The sequence below is a fragment of the Pyrgilauda ruficollis genome, unplaced genomic scaffold (assembly GCF_017590135.1).
Source record: "Pyrgilauda ruficollis isolate IOZ18807 unplaced genomic scaffold, ASM1759013v1 scaffold14, whole genome shotgun sequence".
NCBI lineage: Eukaryota > Metazoa > Chordata > Aves > Passeriformes > Passeridae > Pyrgilauda > Pyrgilauda ruficollis.
Window position 1 is genome coordinate 1309745 of NW_024512543.1, and position 11861 is coordinate 1321605.

Consider the following 11861-nt stretch of genomic DNA (forward strand, 5'->3'; position numbering starts at 1 on the left):
TGACTTTAATAGCTTGTAAGGCAATGCACAGTCTTTAGAAAATAACAGTGTTCTGCTTCTTGTCTCATATATTTAGACTAACATAAGTCAGTAACATGAATGGTATTGTAATATTCAGTTTAGTTATTTTCTAGCCTCTGGAGATAGAGTTAGGCTTTATGAAAAGTGTGGCAAGAGCCACCTCCCAAAGAGAGCCACTTGGGAAAGGCCTCAATTCACTGAACACACATTAAAGGAATTAATTTTTAATTAGATTTATTACATAAATGAGTTTCTTGGAAAGTATCTGAAACTTCATTTTTGTTTGGAGATTCTGGACTACATATTTGATTACAATGAACAGAATTCCAGGGCAAACAGAGAGGATGAATCTTCTCTGTTTGAAAGTTTTATGTCTCCTGTTCAAGCCTTGGATTTAGAGTTCCTGTGAAAATTTGACATCAGTTGCAATGATTTATGAATCAAGTGACCTTGCTGTTGGGATAGTTTCCTTCAGTGCCTTTGGCATACTGGAATTAGACACATGATATTTGACTTAATAGAAGGTTACTGGAGAAACTCTAAAACAGCACAATCCTAAATATAGCTGGAATTAGCAAAATCTGTGCCCTAGCTTTTAGGTACTAAGGTGCTATTTTGAGGATCACATCAGCGTTACACAACTTCTTTCATCAGTGCTAGTATCACAAGTCCAAAATGAGCATATAAACCTTAAGAAGTTGTGCTTTGGGGACTGAGAAACTGTTGTCATGCAAAACAGAGATGCACCAATAGGTGCTGCTGCAGGGACAGAACCAACAAATCTTTCCAAGTCACTTTTCTTAACTTCCAGTGTGCCTTATCCTGGTCATTGTTTACAATGTTAACATCACACGATGTATGGTGTCAGAAATCTGTCTTAGCTGGATTAGCTTTTAGACATGAGGTCCCCAAAGAAGATTCAGAAATTCACAACTTGGAATGCACATCCAGCATCCTAAGTGAGGGTGAGCTGGCTAATCCAAGGCACGGATCAGACTGTCACAGCAGGATATGGCACAGACTCTTCAGTGGTGGCAAAGGAGCTTTGTCAACCCCTGCCTGCTTCCTTCAGCAACATAGAAAAGGCTCCCAAAATGTGGCAGGTCTGCTGTAGCCATGCTTTGCAATTTCTTCTCCTGCCCTTTGTTCCCGAGTGCTGTGGACACTGGGGATAGCTATACAGATTTGGAGAGAGTTGATGAGAGAACGTGAGTTTATTTTGTTCCATATTATTTTCCCTTTTCTAGTAAATTTTTCTCAGTGGGCACATATTCACCTATTTTTAAGGGCTCTGCTCTAATACTTTAAGGACTGTAATAATTATTCAGGGGGTTGTTCTGATAGATATTCTGGTAGCAATACTGTATCATGCTCAACAGACCAGCTCAATGGTCTAAAAGTGTTTCCAGTTCTCTGCATTGCGCAATTTCATTTACTCTAAGTCACAATTTAAAAGGTATTGACTGAGTTCACCACCTAAGGTGACATGATATGGAAGGTTGCCACCACTAGCTGATGCAGATTTTATAGCAAACCCCTGTTTCTCAAATGCCATGTTGTTGTTTAAACTCTGGTGACAGTGACTGAAACTGGTAGATTGCCTTCTGGTAATATTTCTATTGGACAACATGACAAGTTGAATTATGCTGTATAACAAATTCTACATACTACCACAGCTTTTAGAAAATTGTTTTTGTCAGCTAAGAAATTATTGATTGAGTAAAAAAATATTTAAAGTCAGGCAGTAAGAAAACTGGTGAAAAGTTAGGTATAGTGTACTTTCCCAGAAACTGCCCCATAAATTCTTCAGTCATCAACACTAAAACCATGACATCAGCTAAACTTCCAGGTAGTCATCTCTAGCTACAGAACATATGCTTTAGGAGACTCAATTTTAGTTGTACAGTAGACACAACATTAAATAAAACTTCTTATGGAATTAGAATTACATTAGTGAAGCTTGGTTTTGTCCTTCTAAGTCAAAGGAAAATGACAATTTATTTAATTTGCAAGAGTCATTTTATATGTCAGGACGGCAAAGTTAAAGGGAAATAGTGTACCTAGAAAAAGCAGAGAGTACTGGGCTTTCAGAGATGTTTTTATTACTTCATAAACATCTGGAATAATACTGCTAACAAAAGCCTTGCACAAACAAGAAAACATGTTTCTAAGCATGGTGAAGGGACCTGATTTAACTTTGTAGTTATGAAAAGTGTTAAGCTTTGGAGCAGTATTTCTAGGGTAAGTTGTACAGCTTAATGGAAACCTGTATGAATGTGGACACATAAAAGTAGCTCAGAGGATACAGGGAGAGGAGTTGATTGGCAAGATAAAGTCCAGTGAGAGGCACAGAGAGTCTGTTTATTCAGACTCTGCATTGAATGTAACAGTTGTCTTTCTGCCTAGTACAGACTGTAAGGATGGGAGCTTTCAAGAGGCTGGCAGGACAGTTTCAATAGGATATCTCAATAGTGCATTTTGTGGGCTGTACTACATATATGTGTTACATATTGACACTAATTCTTAATTGTCCTATGAATACAATTCCTTAAGACCTTGCAGCTTAGGGCCTTCAACTCTCCCCTAGTTTCTGAAAAAATATCGTACTGTTTTAAGAAAACTGTAGATAATCCCATCTCTCAAAACCTGTCCATTTCCAGATTAATCCTTCATTACTTAATTTTCTTGCTCTGTGTGGCCTGATAGTGCATTTATGTAAAGATTCTGTTAGCTTTTATGGGAGCAGTGGTTATGCAAGTAACTGCTGGGCTAATGCTCTGCCACATTTTAAATCCTTCCTTGTGCCTGCCACTGCTCTAGGATTCTCAGAGGTTTCTGAAATGGTATGTATACAGAATGTGTGAGCTGTGTGAGCTATGTGAACAGTTCAAGCATAATGTCTCTTCTAGCTTCAGCTGCTTTCAATGTCTAGAAATTTATTTAGTTGCGTATTTTAGCCCTAGATTTTTTTCTTTAACAATATGATAATATCAGGCTAGTGGTATAAATACACATGCAATTGTCAGTTAACCTCATACTATTATTTTCAGAGTGCCTGCGGCACTGCATCAGTACTGTCAGAGGAAAAATACTACAGAACAAGGTATTTCCACATTGTTTTCCATGAGCCAAGACACAAAATGGGCTCATTACCAATATGTGGCTTTTTACAGTTCAATATTAATATGTCTGCAGCTATCCAAAAAGCATAGAGTACGCGTGCAATTCAATAAGATGTAAACATGTGTTCCTGAAGAGACCAGGTGCTGACAGAAAATGAAACATGAAAAGTCTGTGTGCAAAACTGTTTGGAAAGCCTTTGGCCTAATTTCAGTACAACTTTGCTTGATTCAGAAAAATTGCAGCTGCTGATGGCAGCTGAAGCTTTTGCCCAGAATTGCTTAAAGTCATTAGATACCACACTAGTGTACCGCACCTAAGGACTGATGAGAAAAAAAAAAATAAAAGGTTCCAATTCTACCTTTGCTGCAAACATGTAGAAAGGATTTGTTTAAAACTATTTATGACACTTAACTAATGTAGACACTTAACTAATGTAAATGCATCCCTACTGTATCTCATGAATGAAGATGGCCTTCTGTGTCAGTTGCACCACCCCCTGTAAATAGTGATGATTATAGACAACATTTACCTCACAGGGATATTGTCAGAATACATCAGTTAATGTATGTGTGGTGCCTTAAAAATGTTAAATGCTACATGCTGCAAAAAAGGAAATAAAAATCGCTAGAATGTTTTAAAAAGAAAATTTTAGAGATCTTTTCTCTTTTTGTATACATGCCTCTGTTGATAACAGGGACTTCTCATGTGCCTCAAGAGGGGAGTAATACATATAGCAGTTTAAACACTGTGGGAACAAATTTCTTGTTATGAAACCTCAAAAATTCAGTCACAAAACATCTGGAGCCTTGCTGTTCAAAGTTCTTATGACAATTTTGAAGTTTATGTAGACAAGATTGGATACAGGTGGCTTTTGCCCTATCATATCTATTACCATACCTAATACCTGTTTAAAGCATCGTTATAAATCAGTAGTAACTTTATTTCATTGCTGTATGTTCTTATGCTATGGATGGAGTTTTTATATCCTTCAATGTCATGTAAGGTGTAACCACCTCTCATAAAAGGTGCTCCTATTGTAGACATTGACAGACTGTCATGATTATGACACATATATTTTCATGCTGAGTAATGGTAGTCAGGCTAATTTTTAGCAATTTCAAAGTATAGTAGGTCTTGTGATACTTTATGAAGAAAAAACTCCACTATATTTGTGATGTAGGTGAGATAAGAGATGTCAGAAGTTCTATGTAAAAAGTAGGTATTCTGAGGGTCATCTAATACTCTAGTCACTGAACCACTTTAAAGAAGTCCATAAAGTTGCACCTGCACAGTAAATGTAGCCCTCTGTATTTGCATTTGAGTGGGGTGGACATGTGAAGTTGTATTTTATAAAAGTCTGAATAGCCTATATTTTGTGGAAATCTCCTTATATGTTTTTGTATGAAAGTATCCAGTAAGTGCACTTACATCTGCATTGCAAGAGAATTGTAACATATGAAAAGTAATGCCATCTTCTTCTGGGACAGAGTCATTCTTGACAAAGCTGTGTTGGAATTCAGATACTATGGTGGTTAATTTCCTGTAGGAAGTGTTACCCAGGATTGTTCATATAGTTTGTGGGAAGAGATAGTTGTCTAGTTGTTCTGCCAGACATGAAATGATGACTTCCTGTGTGAAGCTGTTCCATTTCTTAACCATTACTCTGCCCTCCAAAAATATTTCCAAGGTGGGGAAGTCTCACCAATTAACTGGCTTTCAGGGCATTACAACTTTTAGCTCAGTAGATTAAGAAAAACAGAGCACAAAACTATCAGCAAGAACTATCATCCTTTCCATCTGTCCAGCTGTAATTTTTCATGTTTATCTGTTGAGTCCTCACACAAATGCACACAGAAAATAATGAACTGAATGAGAATCCTCCCTGCTAAAGAGCAAGGTAAACTGAAGATGATAAAGTGGGTTACTTAACAGGTACCTGAAAGCCTGGGCTAGGTCATCTGTTTCTCATTTGAAAAAGAGAGGGGTGAAATATCCAATAGCCAGTCACACATATTATTCCCATGTCTTGTTGCAATTAGTAATCCTGTTAGGCGTAGAAAGACCAGGATGGAGAATGAGGATGCAGAACAATTTGAAACCATTTTACATGTCTGGGAATGCCAGACGATCACATAACTTTCTATGTGTTTCCTCTAAGTCCTTTCTATTGAACTGCTTGGTGTCAATAAATTAATGTTTTTTGGAATAAGAACCATAATCTGAGGTTCATATAGGCAGTAGAGCTAGTATTCATCATCTCTTTTTTTGGACAGTGCAGTCATGTCAAAGATATACAGAAAAATACAGCTATCTTTGTGGTACTATTTTTCACTTACCTGTGTTCTTAGTGCTAAAGATCTGGCTGTCAAAAGCAGACAACAAGAGTTTGACAGGTGTGATACTGCCACTCCCGCACCTCGGTGCTGGACTTGGATGCCTAACATGACAGCAAAGTACTTGTGATTTGCTCACAGCTGTTGACTGCTGCCTGGCTGTGCAGGCACCAGGGCCGTGTTTTTAAAGGCAAGCATGTACCCTTTATGCTTACAAATAGAGGACTCCCATTTAACGGTCAGGGTGCAATTTGTTCCCTGTTGTTTAAAAATAAAGCTTCTCACGCTCAGGATGAGAAAACTCTCATACCTCTGAGACAACATAACTTTAAGTCTGTGAGCACATTCAACTATGAATAGAAATACCCACCTGTCAGTCAGTCAAGGTAGTTTAAAATACCTGTTCTGCAAAAGCCTATGTGTCATTATAGATTTAGCAGTACGAGCAGTGTTCTCTTTGTCAAACAATGAAGCAATATGACTAATTAACACTCACTAGGGAATCTGAAATAATGATCTCTCTCCCTCTTCCTACAGCCAATTACCCCAAATATTCAGATTAGCTACCCACTATTTCTCTGAAAGAAATGTCTTGCTTTCCTTTTCTTTTTAATTTAAGGCATTATGTACCATGTAGCATCATGTTATAGGATGTTATGTCACATCCTGACAGCTTACAACTAGGGATATGCTGAATTTATTGGATAGTTAATACCTTCATGAATTAACAAGATAACCAACTTTTCAGGAAAAGGAAATCTGGGAAATATTTTCAGAAATTCCTTCTATATCTGTAGGGAGACTATACCTGGTTGATTTAATCAGCTGTACTATTTCATCATGGCTTCCCATTAAGATAATGTTTAAATACATACGTTTATTTATGCAGGCATTTAATTAACATAAATGTATGATCTGATTTTACAAATGCATACGATATGTATATACATAAATGATGGTCCAGCATTGTAACATAAAACTATGATGTTTGAAAAATCCTTGATAAATTAGATACTTACAAAATTATCATTTTGGTCAAAGTTACCAACTTCATAAACAATTAGACCACTTACCAAAGTTAATAATCTTTCTCTTATATGGTAATTGTACAGTATTTCATGAACAACTTTCTTATTTTTTATGGAGGAGAGAGGTTTTTGCTTTGTATCCTCTCCCAGGTAAAATGAGAAACCAGAAAAGTATTTAGACATAGCAGCTCTCAGATAGCAACATTTAAACCTTAGGCACCTGAGTCTTATACAGAAAGCAGAATAGTGTTAGCTCCAAAGGCCACCAGACTTAATTATAATTGATACAGAGATATGTAGTACAATTAATAGAGAAATTTAGATTTCACTAGAATCTGAAATGAAGGAATAGAGCCCTAAAACCAGAAAATATTTTAAATATCACAGCTGTCCAGAACTTCATCAGGTCTGAAGAAAGATGTTTTTTTTGTGAACCAATGGCTGAACACCCATTCCTGTAGGTAGGAGGATTATATTCTCTGTTTTACAGAAGCAAAGCAGTTCTGGTCTCCCCCCCTGCCCCACCCCCAAGATGAGAGGTTGGTTGGGTATGTTGCCTGTGAAGCTCGGAAGTACTAATTGTAGGTTACAAGTTGGGTTGAAAGCAAATTGTATGAAGGAATTCAAAATGTTTCTCAGCTGTCCAGTGATTGCTCTGACTACATGGGTGTTTCCAGATATCTATGTTGTCACTCCTACTGAAGGTTTTCCATTGGGCTGAAGTCAAATCAAGAGTCACCAGATGAGTGAGTGATCTGGTGTGTTGATCTAAGTGGAGGAATGAATAAGATGAAATTCTTTGGAACTTATGAGGGGTTAAAAGGTCCAAAACTTGTCTTTGTTCCATTCTTCCTTGCATTATGTATTTTATCTACTAATGGTTTTATGTGGCTAGCATGGAGAGACTTCTGAGCCAAGAATGATGTGAGTGGTCTTACCTCCAAATTACAGTCATGCTCATTTAATAAGTTGTGTATTAAAAAAGAAACTGTTATATCCCTCTATTGTAAATTGTGTAAATTTTCTTTAAAATGTGGCAGAAAATAAGTAATGGTGTAGTGTTTTCCTTTTTTAAGCCACATGGTTGAGAAGCAGGTGTCCATCTTTGCAATTCATAAAATGGCTGTCATTCAGTTTGTACTGAAGATTACTTTGAATTTACGGATCAGATCTAGATTTAAAATCATTTTCTTCTATCTTCTATGCGACTTGACGGAAGATGAAACTTGATTCTCAAATCCAGCTTTTTAAAGATTGTGTAAACTAGGTGACAAACAAAGGTTTTTTTGCCATGTTGTAGAAACTTAGAAGGCTGCTACACAAACACAAAAATTTATATTGTAAAGGTTTTGAAAAATTTTAAAGAAAATTCTTCAGTTTCAGGAGAGAAACTGGAAAAGCTGTGTGATCTGATGCAAGGTGCAAATATTCTTGTGCAAATATTTCCTTCTGATTAAAAATACTTAGAGTCAAAAACATTCTTATTTCTGCTACTGGTTTCAAAATACCGTGCTACTGATGCTCTCTCTTGTATTTAAACTTTACTTATCAGTTAGACTGTAAAATCATTCCCTGGGCCAGATGTTTGTGTAGGTAATATAAGTGGTGCTTGACACTGATACACGTGTATATATTCAGAAAAATGCTGTCTGTTTTCTCACTTGTACATATTACAACATGCAGCAAGTATAATCAGGGCTTGTCAGCCTGACGTGATAGGGTGGATTAGCAGAAGTTATCCAGCTATGGCTTGAGCATTTGTGCACTAACTACAAAAATAGTCTCTGTATCAAGCTTTGAAAAGAACATATGTGGACATTCTTTTATTTCTACTTGTGGCTGACAAAAATAAAACTGGCTGGGACTGACAGAGGTAGTGGCATCAAGGTGACATGTGAGGCTGTCAAGTGCGAAGTCAGTTTAAGACTAAAAATACAGGGCAGCTTCCATTGACTTAACTGGAGTGCATGCTATAAGCAGGGAAAGTGTGCTATGTCCCCAGTGTCTGCAAATTAAATCAGGGACAGGTAGCACTTTAAAGTTGCTCTGGATGTCAAATTTATAACTGTATTAGAAGAAAACAGCAGAAAGTGTTGTGTCATTTAAATCTGACTCAAATCTAAGTTGTCTTTGTCTTTTCGTGCCTCTAATTTGCTCTAAGTTGAGCATCCTGAAACTGATGGCTCTTGGGGAAGATCACTGAAAAGGCAGTTCTGTCAAATTTAGACTTCTTCACATTTGCCATCCTGTCTGAGTAGGTTTCTTACTCAGATAAACTTCTGCTTATCAGAAGGTGAGTCCACTAATGCCATTTGAAGTTGCACCACAAACCTTTTATGTGGAACCTATGCTGCTGGCACTTAGGGGCTGCCACTTGCCACTGGCTTGTATTGTTGTTTTCCCACAACTTGGATCTTTAGATGCTTATCTAAAGTAACTAGTAGCAGCTTGTCATATTTAGGGATTTTTGGCAATCATAGTACCAGAAATTGCAAAACACTGTAATATATATTTTATTACAGACATTTAATGATTATGTTCTTTGTCTCCCCTTACTTTCTCAAAAAACCCCACTGTTTAGGTTTCTTAACTGTTTCTTTGGATACTGTGTTTTACAGAAAGCTGTTTGCTGGCTGGCATTGTAAATGGAATACTGATTTGCTGCAGCTTCCATCCCTTACTAGTACTCCTGCTGCTCTCCTCTTCTATCTTTAGAAATTTCCTTTTTAGATGATGAAAACAGGATAAAAAACCAGAAATGTACTTAGTTTATTCATTCTCTTTCTTCAGGCTGCATCATATGTCCCATATTACGATGACTAGTGTGATAAATTATATGACATTGAGACTGAAACAAAGGTACTTACAGGAATTGGAAATACACTTCTACAAATAATATTTCACTACCTTTTAAACTGAAAGTTCTATAAAAATTCTTGAAGGCTCTTAATATTAAGCGGACAGCAGTTAATGCATCTTTGTTCAGAGTTGTGTGGGATTTGGCCACATGATTACAAACAGAATTAAGCAGCCTGTGTGTATGGGAAGCTGATGAATCACCTCAGTGTTTCTGTGATTACTTTAAACCACAGAGAAAGACTTGGAACTACACAACAGTATTTTTAAGTGACCAAGGTATGTTAATAGAGTTTTCTGCTCCACTTCTGCAAAGCTTAGAGGACATCCATTAGCGAGCAACCACAGAAATGTTTTCTAAAATTGCTGTGGAGTTTATTTTACTTAGACTCAGAAATCTAAGGGCCAAAGAGCATAAGTTTCTCAGAAACAGCATATGAAACATATTTTAAAAAATTCTGAATTTGTTATATGCTGACCTCCAGTTCTTTCTGAACTCATTGCCATAGTCTTTTTAAAAGGATAAGCTTTTAGAACCATGAGTCATTCATGTAGAAGTTAATTACTTGTGACTTTTGTGAGCTAGTATGAACAAAGGCAAGTAGAACAGGCACAGTCTTATGCAATTTAGAAAGAACATTTCTACGCTTTAGTTTGAAAAGCTGTGTTACTAAAATTGTTACTGCCATTGAAGTTTCCAGTATGATACCACCAAGACTGCAACATTTTCCCTTGATGGCAGCCTAATCACTGCCGAATAAGAAATTCTTTTTGAAACAGGTGTTTGCTGTCCTTTCCGTCTTTTCATGTGGTTGTGCTTGCTTCTAGGGAATTACAGAGTACAGGTCAAGCCAACTATTGTTCTGCTATTCCAGTTGAGAAATAGCTGCTTCTAGCAAAGATAATTTTAGAAATTACCATTATGGGAAGAAAATGCATCAGTGTTCTGCAGTTTATGAATACTTTTCAAATGGCTGAACCTTGTTAAGAGGACATAATTTTTGTTGGCTCTTTTTCAGAGCTGTATCAACTTTCCTGGCATTTCTTTCAGTATCACCTTTGGTTCAGTGCTTGGTTTTCTAGAAAAGCATGTCCAGTTCTGTACAGTTGCAGTGGTCTGCTAGGAATGTGCTGGAGCCCAAGCTGATGCATGTATAAAACTGTTGTGAAGTGAAAATGATAGTTTTAATTCTCTGCCATTTGTGGCCAATGGACAGCATACATGTGGACCTTTGGAGCTGGAAAGCACTTGAGTTAGGAGGATCAGGTGCTCCCACTGCTGGCTCTAGTTGGCACAAAGCAGAGAGGAAACCCAAGAAAATTCACTGCTGATTACAGCTATTGTTGAACTCTGAGTCCCTGTCTCTGCTAATCCTGCTGCTGTGATTAGAGTGTTTGCCCCTGCAAACATTTTTGGCTCAGCAAAGTTACCTCTGTGGTAGTCTAGGGCAAACTCGCCCTGTTGGCTCACATTCCCCAAAGTCTCACTTGTCTTGGGCTCATTATAACACTCACAGTGTCTTTTTTTTTTTATTTTTTTAATTTTTTTTTTTTTCTGTGCAACAATATAAGATTTCTGACAGAGTTCGTGCTGCATGCCTTCTCCCTGTGGAGTTTCTTTGCTCTTGAAGGTCATACATTCAAATAGTTTAGATGTACTGTTTTAGGGGATGAATCCTTTTGTTTGGATTATGAATTAATATATGTTTCAAGACTCAATAAATGTAATGAGAAGTTTCAGGCTATGCATTTCTCACTACCTAGAGAGTAAGGAAGTTCAGACTGTGCTTCTCTAATGGACAACATTAAAAATGTGAGGTCTAGAAACTAAGGACAGTCACTCTTGATTAAACATGCATTGGTCATTGTAGGATACAAGAGATCAGTTATGGAAAAGATACACACTGGATTCATTCATATGGTTTCTGCTTATACTCAGAATTATGAAGGTTAATTTTGTGTGGCTTTAATTTTTGTTATTTCAGTGCAATCACACGTTGATGAGTACCACTTCAATAAAAACATTTTAAAGCAGACTGTGCATGCAGTAGAGATGATAGATGGAGACACAAATAAAGTCCTGCATGATTTCAAGTTTTAAGTGATTTATCTTGCTAAAGGTTGCATACTTAGTGCAGCTAACCACTTTGGTTAGATTGATACAGTTGTTGTTTTAGAGCTTGTCCAAATAGCCTTTTATGTTGCAATCAAGTAATAGATGCAAGATTGACAAGTTACAAAGAAAAGGAGCTTTCAGTCAACAAACAGACTAAAATCCATTATTGTGGTGTGTACACTGTGTCCTGGACCTGTAAACACATCTTCATTGATCCCATAGAAAGATAGAAATATCTCCTCTTGTATAGTTCAATCAAGACTCTTTTCACAGAGGCAAAGTGCAAACAATATTGAAAAAGCAGAAAAAGACTGACATTACAGTCAAACAGTAAATAATGGTTGTGCTCAGGAAGCCTATCTATAACATTTCAAACTGCTGTCA